Source organism: Hirundo rustica, chromosome 7 (assembly GCF_015227805.2).
Source record: "Hirundo rustica isolate bHirRus1 chromosome 7, bHirRus1.pri.v3, whole genome shotgun sequence".
NCBI classification, from domain to species: Eukaryota; Metazoa; Chordata; class Aves; order Passeriformes; family Hirundinidae; genus Hirundo; species Hirundo rustica.
In genome coordinates this window covers 20,234,877-20,246,982 of record NC_053456.1, presented here as the reverse complement: position 1 = coordinate 20,246,982, position 12,106 = coordinate 20,234,877, and the positions used below count along the sequence as shown (strand labels likewise).

The following is a 12,106-nucleotide window of genomic DNA, read 5'->3' as shown; positions in this document are numbered from 1 at the left end:
CACCTCTTCTGTCTCCATGACTCCAGCTCCCCACCCACACAGCAGACTAGCTGGGCTCAGTAACTCAAGTTACTCGGTTTTGAGAGCAACAGGCATGCTTCTTCCTGCAAAGGGAACATCCTGCCTGCTCTTAGTTTCCAGGGTCCCATCTTGCTTTACTTGTTCTGAATGGCACAGGCAAGGCATGTTGACTGCAGCTTTTATATACTGACTTCTACTGAGGGCTGTCTATACCACAACAAACTTTTTACAGTGTGCACATATAAAACCATTCCCAAACAGTAAACAGATCAGTTCTTTACCATATTCAGCTCCATCTGCCTCCTCTGTTTCTGAAAAAAGCTGGCAGTTCCTGCAACAGAGCAGCCAGTTTCCACAAGAAGTTTGGCCCCACCGGGCTAGCCATTCGTTTCTGCAAACTCACACTGATCAAACCTAGTGTTGGCAAGGATAGGCACACATAGTTGCACAGCAACACTGCAAAAAGATGAGCCAAATTCACAGGGCTGTGGGTTCCTAACTTTGTTAAAAATCTTAATTTTTTTAATGCCATGTTGTCAGGCACTGATGCACTGCTTAAGTGATAGTGCTTAAATAACAGCAACATGAAGCAAATAGTTTCACTCTTCAGAATAAACACAGCAAGATACAGTATGTAAATTAAGTTCTCCAACTGACAGTAGTAAGTCACTAATCCAGCTCTTTGAACCCAAAAGGAGAGCTGCAGCTAATTAAAATATATCTCCAATTACTGGATTCTATTAGAGGTCTACATCTACCAGGAATCTCAGTGACAGCTGGCTCTGGACAGGGCATCTGTCATATTCCAGGAAGATTTTCTGTCATTTCCTGATAAACACACTCTGCCTATTGACCGTGTAGGGAGATATCACATTTTAACAGGAAGTCTCGTTATGCTGTCATGCTCCTTTTTTAATACTGGAAAAGCATGTAATTGCCAAATAGAAAAATATTTGAAAACAATTTTTTTCTATTTTTTTTCTTTTTCTTTTAAATGGTAGAATTTTTTATATCATCCCCCAATTACAATGTGACTCCCTAACTTTCCTGTTTTTATTAATGCTTACACTAGTCCTAGGATTCCTTCTAATTAGAGTTCATTACACATTTTGTCAGTTTTGTTTGCTAAGTAGGTTGGTAGCTAGACTAAGTGTCAGATAGTGGCCAAGAAAGATAATCTAATGGTCTCTTTTGGGTTTTATGCTTAAAAAATTAAAAATAAAAATATTAAATGTCACTGGACTGAACTGGCTGAAATTTCATGACACAACTCTTCCAAGCTACAAGACTTTCAAAAGATTTCAGTATCTGGCTCCAGAGTTACATCTTTGTTTACAACACAGACATTCAGAGATTCTCCTCTGTAACCCCATGTGAGTCCAGGTGCTGGTATGTGGGACAAGACAGAGCCTGCCAGCAGTTAAGCCTGAAAGGCAAGATTGAGCTTGAATGAGCCTGTCTTGGAGTCAGCCTCAACGCGCTCCAAGACCCTGTGAGTGCGGCATACACAGCTGCTGTTTCCATGACTCCATGCTTCACCTACTACTCCTGGACAGGCTCTCTGAGCAACACAAGGGCAGTAGGAGGGACAGATGGATGGCACATCCAAACTAGATAGAGAAGAAGAGGAAGATGAAGAGGTGCTGCAACACCAATGAGAAGCCTGTGCTTCAGTCAGAGATGGCAAGTAGCTCAAAAGCTGTGCTCTGGCAACGATTATCTTACTAGACCTATCATTCAGATTGTCAGTTGTTGTGGAGTAGAATGAAAGCAAAGTTGGGAAAAAATCAGGTATTGCCCAGAAAGTAGGAAAGGGCAACATGTTAGCAAATATGTAAAAGGCTAACCTTGGGTAATCAGGCAATACAGGTATTTCCAGGATCTTTTCTTTCACAGCCTCAGGAAAGGGGTTAGAGTTCCCACATTGACCCTACTCCACAAATCAGAACAACCCCAAAGACACTGGGGAAGTCATGGTGTTTACAATGTCTGTATTGTACTCCCAAATCCACAGTCATGTTCCTGAATGGTCAATGATACCCTGAAATATCCAAGAATCTGGCCCATAAAAATCAACAGGGAAAGATGTCATGCATGGCAATCTAAGAAACCACTAAATATGCTACCATGGAACTTACCCAAATACTAAGAGGAAATGTTTCCTAAAAAATTAAACAGGGGAACATTTCTCAAGAAATACATACATCCAGCGATTCCTGCCCTACCCCAGAGGACATACTTCTCCCTGAGATATGTATAATTTCAAGTTAGCCAAGTCTCTAATTAATCTGCTGTGCACAATTTATCAACTCCAGTGTTTTTCGTGGCGTAACATTATAGGGAGTTAAAAACAAAGGCGTCTGAGTTTCATTGCACTTATACTTCAGCATTGCTGGCCCTGAGTTTTTGTAGTCTCGTGTTGCTGCTCCTCACTGTCTTCCAAGAGCTTTGTTCTCCAACGGTCCTGGCTGGACAAACAGCCCCTTCCTGTCCACCTAATGTGTATCAGTGGAGTTTAGATTATCAATCCTTTATCTTGTTCTGAGGTACAACTTCCCTCCTGAAAAAAATGCTTCACTTCAACAAAAACAATCATAACTTACTCTCATAATAAAGGCTGTTTGAGATTAATATACATTTTACAATGTAGATTGTTGCGTTCTTGCAACATAAGCCACTGCTCAGAGTCTTCTGTGCTGCATCCATATGTGGGATGTTCAGTACAACAGCCTCATTGTAATCACACAACTTTGGCCTTGTGTTGGAAAAAAATGAAGAGAGCTTCCAGAATTGCAGAAAGATCAAAGGTTGAAGCCAGGCATTAATGACCTAACAGGCAGAGGTCTAAAAGTCAGCAAACCCTCTAACCCTTGAGCACAGCTCTTAGTTCACTTGCTGTTGTTTTCAAATTACTGCAGCTTCTTTGTTTCGTCTCAGTTCCCATTCCACATTTTTGTAGCAGATTACAGATTCCCTTATTTTCTTAAAGGGTAAAACTTAGGATCCTAGAATTTTATTTCTTCTTACTTGTTGCTCTTTGTAGTCATGTAGTGACTTCATCTGAGGCTTCCAAAATAAAATCTGGAACTGGTATTACAGACAAGAGCTGTGGTTGACAGACACTCCTACCAGCGCCTCAGTCAGCCTTGAAAGCAAGCTTAATGATGGCTGAGTACTGCTTATCAGTTTCAACTGTTACTGACTGACTGGCAGTTAAAAAAAAAAAAAAAAAAAAAAAAAAAGCAAGCCAAACCAACAGTCTTAGCATCTAAACAAAGAAACAAATGCACTCAAAAGTCTCCTGTGCAGCTAAACTGAAATGCTCACTGAACACGTAGCTAAATATACATACTACCACTATCTAAGTTGTACCGGAAATAGGAAGCTATTATTTTCTACTGCACAGCTTTCTCTGTAATACGAATATGTTAGCATTCCTTGCCTAATAAAAAAGGTGCAAATGCTCAATGTGCATATAATAAGAACTGTGGGGTTCTTACCTGAAAATAAAGCTGTCATGGTCTCTAGCTGTTCTCAGGGTAGCACTAGAGTGTTTGAATGACCTTTAAGTTTCCTTAATGCTCCAGACTATTTTGTAAAACAGACTCCTGATTTTCCAAACAAAAGAAAGTGGTTTGGAAAAATTACTGCTTCAAGTTTTTTTAGCTGAAGTCATTATTTTTTTGCTGCCTTTAAGTCAAGACACTGTTTTGCCTATGCAGACACACCGTAATCTCTTTGATTCTGTTGCAATAATTCAGGTGTATTTGAAGTAAACCTATCATTGAAAGGCACAAAAAAAAAAAAAAAAAAAAGGAAAAAACTGCTATACATCTATATAATAGAGAAGAAGCTACTTAACTTTAAATAAGATATTTCTTTTGAATTAAAATATTTGTTAAAACTGTCACCCTCCAATCTTGATCAAGCACATTTCAAAGGTATAAATCCAGGTAATCTGTAAACTGCTTGAAAGTACCAAGTAAGAAGGACAAAACTACTTTATTAGCTCCCAGATAGCTGAGTAAAAATAAATGTAGAAAATTTCTACTCATTGTGGCTGGTGCTCCATCAAAACTGGCAGTAGCTAAATAGAGCAAGTATTAAAGAAAGTACTCAGGTTCAACAACTAAAACAATATTACACCAAGGAACAGAAGGAAGAAGTTAAACACACAGTCATCCACTCACACACCCCATCTCCTTGATGACTCAGCCAGTGTTTAGCACATCATTTATGATAAACAGTGTATAATCTTGATGCATAATGCCTGTTATTTCTCTAAATCTTCTCCTCTCACAAGTTTTACACAACCATGAAGCAGTGTTGTGGAGAGCATGCTGGCAGCAATACAAAGATCTCAGTGATGTGAAAGGCAAAGCCTTTGTTATAAGCTGGGTGGTCAGACTGCCAAATAATGCTGTTTGCTAATGCTATGCATTACTAAACACTGTTCCTTTGTGCATGATCCTTAATGCTAATATGTTGTTTGATGGAGCAATATGTAATAATAATAAAGAATATTTAAATTAAGTAATCCATAAATTGACAGGTATGCTCTAACCTAAGAAAGATACCTAATGAGCAATTTCTACTGAAATGTAATTCCCAGTTCATTATATTCAGTGCTAGAGATATGAAACAAGTGGAAATGCTAGAACACATTGATAGACATCACACTAGAGATCTGTGACAGTGCATTGCTCTTCTTTCAATTTTACCATACCTCAGAAGAAGTCATGGCATTATGGAAGCTACTGGAGATCAGCCACAAATCATAGAAGGGTTTGGTTTGGAAGGGATCTCCAAGACCATCTAGTTCCAACCCCTCTAGACCAGTTTTCTTCACGTCCGTTCACCCACCCCTTAACGTCCCCACAGTGCACAAGTCCCACTGTCTTTGCCACACTTGTTCCCACAGGTCCAGTGCCCTGCCAGGATGGACACTGGAGCACTGGGCCCCACTGAGGAGTAGGGTTCATAGTGCAGAGCTGTCCTCTGCAACTGTTTTGGCTGGATGGGAGTCTCCTCCCTGGCTCCTGACGCCTCTATGCATTCACCCAGGGCCAGAGGCAGCATGACAAGGAGATGAGCCCCAGTAGCATTGCACACCAGCACCTGTGGCTGTACCCAGCTCACAAATTGCCTATCCTAACTCCAGAACTGGTTTAGCACCAAAAAAAAGCTTTTTTGCCCAAAACTATGCTGCAAATGACACAGAGACAGAACAACAAAACCTTCCCAAATTCTGTATTCAATATACTGTATAAAATAAAAAGCTGAAGATCTTTATGGTTTGTTGAGGAGGATTTTCTAAAGTCTTGTTCTCACAGATGTGACACCAGAACTTTGGAAACATCCCAAGAAATCAAGTCTTTCAAGCTCCGATGAAGTACTCATTCAGGAAACAAGCCATGAGAGGGATGTATTTATGGCAACATTTATAAATCTACAGTGCAGCCAACTGGGCACATTTAGAAAGCACTAATCTATTAATCATTTTTTTACAATAGTGATGTTTGCTCAAGAGATACTGCCATGCTCCAGCGGAACACAGCAGACCTATTCGGTAATGGCATGGTTTTGAAATTTCAGTGCCCAGGGAATTGCCCAGGGATACTTCTCTTCATAAACAGTGTGTATATTAAGTCCAAACACAACCTTTAGAAAACCTCCTGAAGGAACTGCATTAGGTCTACAAGATGGTTGCTATTCCCTCTGCAGGTTCTGCAGAAGATTGTCACAGATTTCCTGATATTACCCTTAAGTAGAGCTTAAAGCTACTTGAAAAATTTGTTAAAAGTATTTTTCATATTTTTCATGAAGACTTGTGGTTTATACTGACTCCAAGTTCAATTATCCATTTTCAATAATGCATACTAGAAGGGAGTAAGGATGCAAGAGGATAATTACTGTTACTACAAAAGAGATTTTTCTGCCAGCTTCCCTAAGTATATAGGCATATTTTTTCACCTTCAGATACCATCACCAGGGAAAAAGACTATATAAGAATGGTACAAGAAAGAATCGGCACAGCAACGAGATTTTAAGATTAACTAAAATTCAAGAAATTATGCATGACTGACTTCCCAGTTTAACAATAGGCATTAGACTTGTGTCCAAAACACCACATTGACTCTATCAGCTGAGCTGCTGTCAAAAAAAAAAAAAAAAAAAAAAAAAAAACACGGCATGAGAAGCAACAAGAAAACAGAAACAGGTAGCTGTCGGACATATCACCTGTACAAAGAAAGGTCCAATTTATTTACCTACCTACAACACACTTAAACAGCTGCTGGGCAGCACATAGAGCAAGCAAGGCAAAAAGGGCAGAAGCTGGCACAGCAGCTGTATTACCTTTGCTGCCAGTTCATTAAATCATCAATGGTAACGTACTTTTAGCAGCTTAGTATTTCTTTGAAGAACTGCTAGTTTCAACACAAATAACAAAGTTAATATTAAAAATCTGCAGAACTCCTAAGAATCTTGACCAGCTAACTACATCATGTAAACCAGGGATCAACAAAAACACATTTTCTTTTGAAAGAGAGATACTCTCACAAACGCTTTACTTATCTCTATCCAGTTCTCCCCAGAACAGTGAGGACAATTTTAGAATTCAAAAGTACTCAATGTCTTCTTCACACACAACAAAAAAGTTTAATAACAGTACAGTAAGTTCTGGTTCAACTTAATAGCAACTCTCTGGGCTTTAAAACACATTGTTCCCCCACCTCGTTTGAGAGATGATAGTGCTCTCCTTCCTATTCCCCTCCAGCACTCTCTCCTCCCCTCCCCAGCTTCCCAACCATTGATATAATAACAGAATTTAACATGTACAGGTATGTTACATAAGTACCAACTGGTAGCCACAACTAGTTAACAGTTAGAGGAATGTGTTTCTTTTCATACCTATTTTAGCACTCCAGAGTTTGCCAGGAGAGGTCTGATTTCATCGATGCATGAATGAAAGGTGAAAGACAGCATTTCCTTCTCAGACCCCCTAGAGGGCTGGAGTCTGCCTACCAACACAGCTGTGTTGTCACGAACTTACTGGAAATGTGCCATCTCCTGAGAGAAAACTTTTTCTCCTGACAACGTGGCTATGAACACACCTTCCTATCAGTCTCTGCTCCTGGGTTTTTAATCAAGACTGGACCAACTAACCCGAAGGCAAATCACCTGAACATGCAATGTTCCTCACTCAGTTTTTCTTCCCCAAAGTCAGGCTGAGGACATGGCTGACATTTCATCAGGTCAGAGACAGCAATATCCAAATCCCCATTACCAGAGCAAGCTGAGAGCTGCTACACTCCAACCATAGTATCACTGCATTCCTGTGCCACAAAGACACACACAAAGCTGAAAGAGTCACGCCATCATTGCCATACTGTACATAGAGGGCCCGAGACGACATTTCTTATTGCTGCCTACTCCATTTACAGGGACAGATGTATTGAATGAGATGGGGAACATAACCTGGACCCACCTAAGGAGGTACTCCATCTCCTGCCTCATTCCTGACAGGGAATGAGAAAATGAGAGCATTCATAACCTCTGGGCAGCTAGCCCTCTCTTTGAAAAGTTGCACTAATTAGTCCCCCTTCCAGGAAGGTATGTGTATGCAGGACAAAAACACAAGGAGACACAAAGAGTATTATGAAGCAAGCATGCAACACTTATAGTGTATAGTTTATGTCCGAAGGGCAGTTATTCCTCCAAACTGTGCTGTATTGCATTGTCCAAAAGCAACTTCACAGTTTACAGTTCTTCTATCAGAGCATAAAAACCCCGTTTGTAAGGTAGCCTTTTCCTTTGCTGCAGTGCAATTAAAAATGCAGATCACTCTTCCGAGCACTAAGATTCAAACAAGATTCTTGACTCTTAGCACTGCAGACTCCTTTTAACCTGCCCACTCAAAGCTTAAACAGCTCAGTTGCCCATGCATCAATTCCCCTTTCACAGGTAGCTTGCACACACTGTGTTGCAACTGCAGCCTTTTGGTTCTAAGAGCACTGTGAAAGTCTCATCTACTTGGTAGTCAGCTTTCATCACTGGAACCCTTCATAGCAGTCAATGCAAGAGCTGAAAGACTAGATCCAAGTCAGGAATTGCAGTCTCTGAACACTAAGAGTCCCATTGTTTTGAATAGTGTTAACAACTCCATCAGAGATTTTCTTTCATGCAAAACTACCTCTGATGTCAATGAGACAGCTGACTAAGCAGGCAGCAGTAGCAGTAATATGAATCTGGTCCAGCAGGAATCTTTCATATACTGAATTAGGTAATAACATCTGCCTCCTTTATAAAAATCCTTTCACACTGGTCATGAAAAACACAGATACAAAAGAGCTAACTTATATTTCCACATAAAAAACCCAGAAGGTAAAGCACACTAGAAAAGAGAGAGCGTTTGTCTCCCCCAAGGTCTTTCAAAAATGAACACATTGTATTGGGTTTGCATGGCCTCCTCCCCCTCAGTGGAGGAGCCGCAGAGGTGGCTTCTGTGAGTAGCTGCTAGAAGCTTTCACTGTGTCCTACAGAGCCCATCTCTTGCGGCTTCAAAGATGGGTATGCTGGTGGCCAAAGCTGGGCCAATTGGAAATGGTGGTAATGCATTTGTGATAACATATTTAAGAAGGAATCAAAACTTGTGGCACGGTTTTAATTGTGACTAGAGAAGAGCAGAGTGAGAACATGTGAGAAGAACAACATGCAGACACCAAGGTCAGTGAAGAAGGAGAGGCAGGCACCAGAGCTGAGATTCCTCTGCAGCCTGTGGTGAGGACCATGGTGAAGCAGCTCTGCCCCTACAGCTCATGGAGATCCACAGGCACGCAGAGATCTACCTGCAGCACGAGGAGGAGCCCCATACTGGAACAGGTGGATGCCTAGAGGAGGCTGTGAGCCCATGGGAGACACACAGAGAGAGGGGCCCTGCTCCCAGGCTGGAGCAGTCTGTCCTTGGAGGACAGCACCCTATGGAAGAGTGATCCACACTGCAGAAATTTGAGGCACACTCTTGCCCTTGGGATAGTCTCACATTGCAGCAGTTCACAGGGAGCTGTTACTTGTGAGATTGACTCATGCTGGGAAAAGTTCATGGAGAACTTTCTCCTGTGGGAGGGACCCCACAGTACAGCAGAAGAACAACTCGTCTCCCTGAGCAGCAGGAGAAGCCTCCGGTGAAAATATGACCATAAGCCCCATTCCCTGTCTCCTTGCATCACTGGGGTAAGAAGTAGAGCTGGAAGGAAAGAAGAGTGGAGGGAAGGTTTCTAAGGGCTTCTTTTACTTCTCATTATCCTGGTCTGGTTTTGTTAGTAATAAACTCACTTCATATCTCTAAGTTGAGCCTGTTTTGCCTGCAATGGCATTTGATGAGTGATCCCTCCTAGCCCTTATCTCAACCCATTAATGCCTCATTAAATTTTTTCTCCTCTGTCCAGCTGCAGAGGGCAGTGAGTGAGTGGCTTTTGAGGGTGCCTGGCATCTGGCCAGCATCAACCCACGACACACATATACAATCATGTAGAATTGGATTGATTGTCCTCATGGAAAATAATAGACTTAGCTTACATATTAACTCCAAGCTTACTTCTAAGAGCAGTTCTTAAGAAAGGAAGTTCAAAATCACCAACTCCCAAGGAAGCACCTCCAGGTGAAATGCCAGTCACTTGTTGTTTGCAGCATAATTTACCATAATTATCTCAGTAAGTCTGGCCTATAGAGCTATTTGAAGTAGGATAGACACTCCAAGCCTGGAAGCTACCAGATAAACAAAACTGCAGAACACTGCTGGTATTGCATGATTCAATTCAGTAAAAAAAGGCAGGTATGCTACTGACACAAAAATGTAATTCACAGCTCCTGAACGGTAGAAGAGACAAACCAAAGCAGTAAGTTGCTTGAAAAAGAAGAGTTTACTCTTCAGGCTTTCCTGGAAATCTGAATGGTCACATGCATGTAAAAAAAACCCTTTGTGAACACATATGTCTGTACCCAGAGTACAAGGCCTAACTGCATGGATTTTCAGGCACAACAGGCTACCCAAAATGTCAGTGTTTCTCGTCTCAAACACTATCTGACTTCAAGACACACACTGTGATTTTCAGAGGTGCTGATAATCTAAAGCAACTGGATATAGTTAATGTAGCTATAAAGAATTCCTAAGGAAAGCATTGCTGCCACAGCCTAGATGTAACGGCATGGTGTTAGTAAAATATGAAGTCCCAGCCCTAATGCACAGTTAGTTCCTTATGCTTTATACTATTTTAGAGAATTATAGAATGGTTTGGGTTGGAAGGGACCTTAAAGATGACCTAGTCCCAACACCCCTGCTGCAGACAGGGACACTTTCCACCAGACTGTGCTAAGTCTTGTCCAACCTGGCCTTGAGCACTAGCAGGAGTGGGGCACATATTCTTGTGTAGTATCAGCCACAGTCTGATCCATCACATACTGTACATTCAGAGTTTTGGCACACATCTACTCCTCAGAAGCCAGTGTGTAAATTTTACTACTGTAGCTATTCTCTGCACCAGCTTCCCACTTGCATTTATTGTGCAAAATGCCTCACTTCTGCTTAAATTAAACCATATCTAAAGTAAGCTACCCTAAGAGCCCAAAAATATTACTTTTGCTTTCACCCCTTAATTTGATGACACCAGTGTTTTTCTGACAAGCCCTTAGATAAGTATGCCACTTCACTTTCTTGGTCAACAAACAAATCTCCTGTAGCATGCTTTTAGAAGTGGACAGAAAACTATCTTTCTGAATAAATTCTCATTCTAATTTTCAGCAACCAAACTGCACTCACATGGAAAGAATAACTCTTACTTCAGAAAAACCAAGTCTTGTCCATACCCAGTCTTTAGAAGTTACAAGAGAACTCAGACCTAAAGCAAGCAAACCAAGCAAAACAATTCCTTTTTTCCCCTTCTCCCTCAATCAGACTAGATGTTAATTGGTTGCCCTGACAAATAAGCATGGGAAATATAAAAAATAAATGCTAAAACCTACAACATATAAAATAGCATATTTAAGAAGTATATCAAGCTTTGTACTACGAGCTGAATGGCCTATCAGGATGCATCAGTATAGAACAGTGGGGACACCCTGTGGCCACTTAGATTCCTTACACGTTAATGTTCACATTATTCTTAATCCATTTTCCCATGACTTTTGCAAATTACATGCAATGTCACATAAGGACTGAGTCACGAGAGGACATGAAGGCAATAGAATTTATTTAGTCAATTTCCCCTCTACCACTTTATGTCTGCAGTTGCTCTGCTCTCCTCTCTCAGTTTTCAAGATTTCTTCTTAGATATTTTCTTAGCTTCCAAGCTGAAAAGAAAAAAAATTAAGGAGCTTGAGCTCCTTAGGTGACAACACTAACTCCTGGCAGACAAGTATACAGGTAAAAAGCAACATTCTAATTTAATTTATTTAGATTTACAGCAGTGTTCATAAAAAACATGTACTTCTCAGATCTAGGCATTCTGCCAGCAGGAAAAATACTATGAGATGAAATACATGTGCAAATCACCTACCAATACTGTAAGCGAAGCAACCACAAGAAAACAAAAGGCCAGTAACTCTTGTGAACCTGAACACAGTTCCTTTCATACCTTTCCTTCCAAAGGAGGAGCAGTTTCAAGATAGATATGCATGCAGATTATGAGACTGAGCACTCCTCACAGACAATTCACTCAGAAAACTCCCTGTTTTCATACTTACACACAGACTTCAGCTATACAACCTGAAGAAAAGGTCCCCCAGCCAGTTCATGGGACAGCTGTGGCTTCACCATTCAAGGTCTTAGCAGCACACTTCTGATCATGTTTATTTCACCACTTTAAATTTAAAAAAAAAAAAAAAAAACTTTAAAGCAAAATAATTTTTAAAGCTTATATGTGCATATGTCTCACTACAGGAAAGAAAATTATTTTCTTTTAAATTTACAATTTTGAGCAATTAATCATTTCTACTTAAGATGCATACAAAGGCTGGGAATAGCGAGTGCCAAATCCCAGAGTATATGTCCAAGTATTCCCATGAAGATACTCTGCAGTTTGCATGG

General features: G+C 40.7%; 1 long non-coding RNA gene across 1 annotated transcript in view; it reads right to left on the bottom strand.

Annotated features, from left to right (window-relative positions):
• The window catches only part of LOC120754921 (uncharacterized), a 66,389-nt gene extending 54,508 nt beyond the window's left edge, over nt 1-11,881 (bottom strand). The window contains exons 1-2 of the long non-coding RNA XR_005701605.2: nt 11,764-11,881; nt 11,293-11,370 (exon numbers count right to left, since the gene is read on the bottom strand). This is a non-coding gene — a long non-coding RNA (uncharacterized LOC120754921). The remainder of the gene's footprint in view (nt 1-11,292; nt 11,371-11,763) is intronic.
• Between the last annotated feature and the right edge of the window lie 225 nt (nt 11,882-12,106).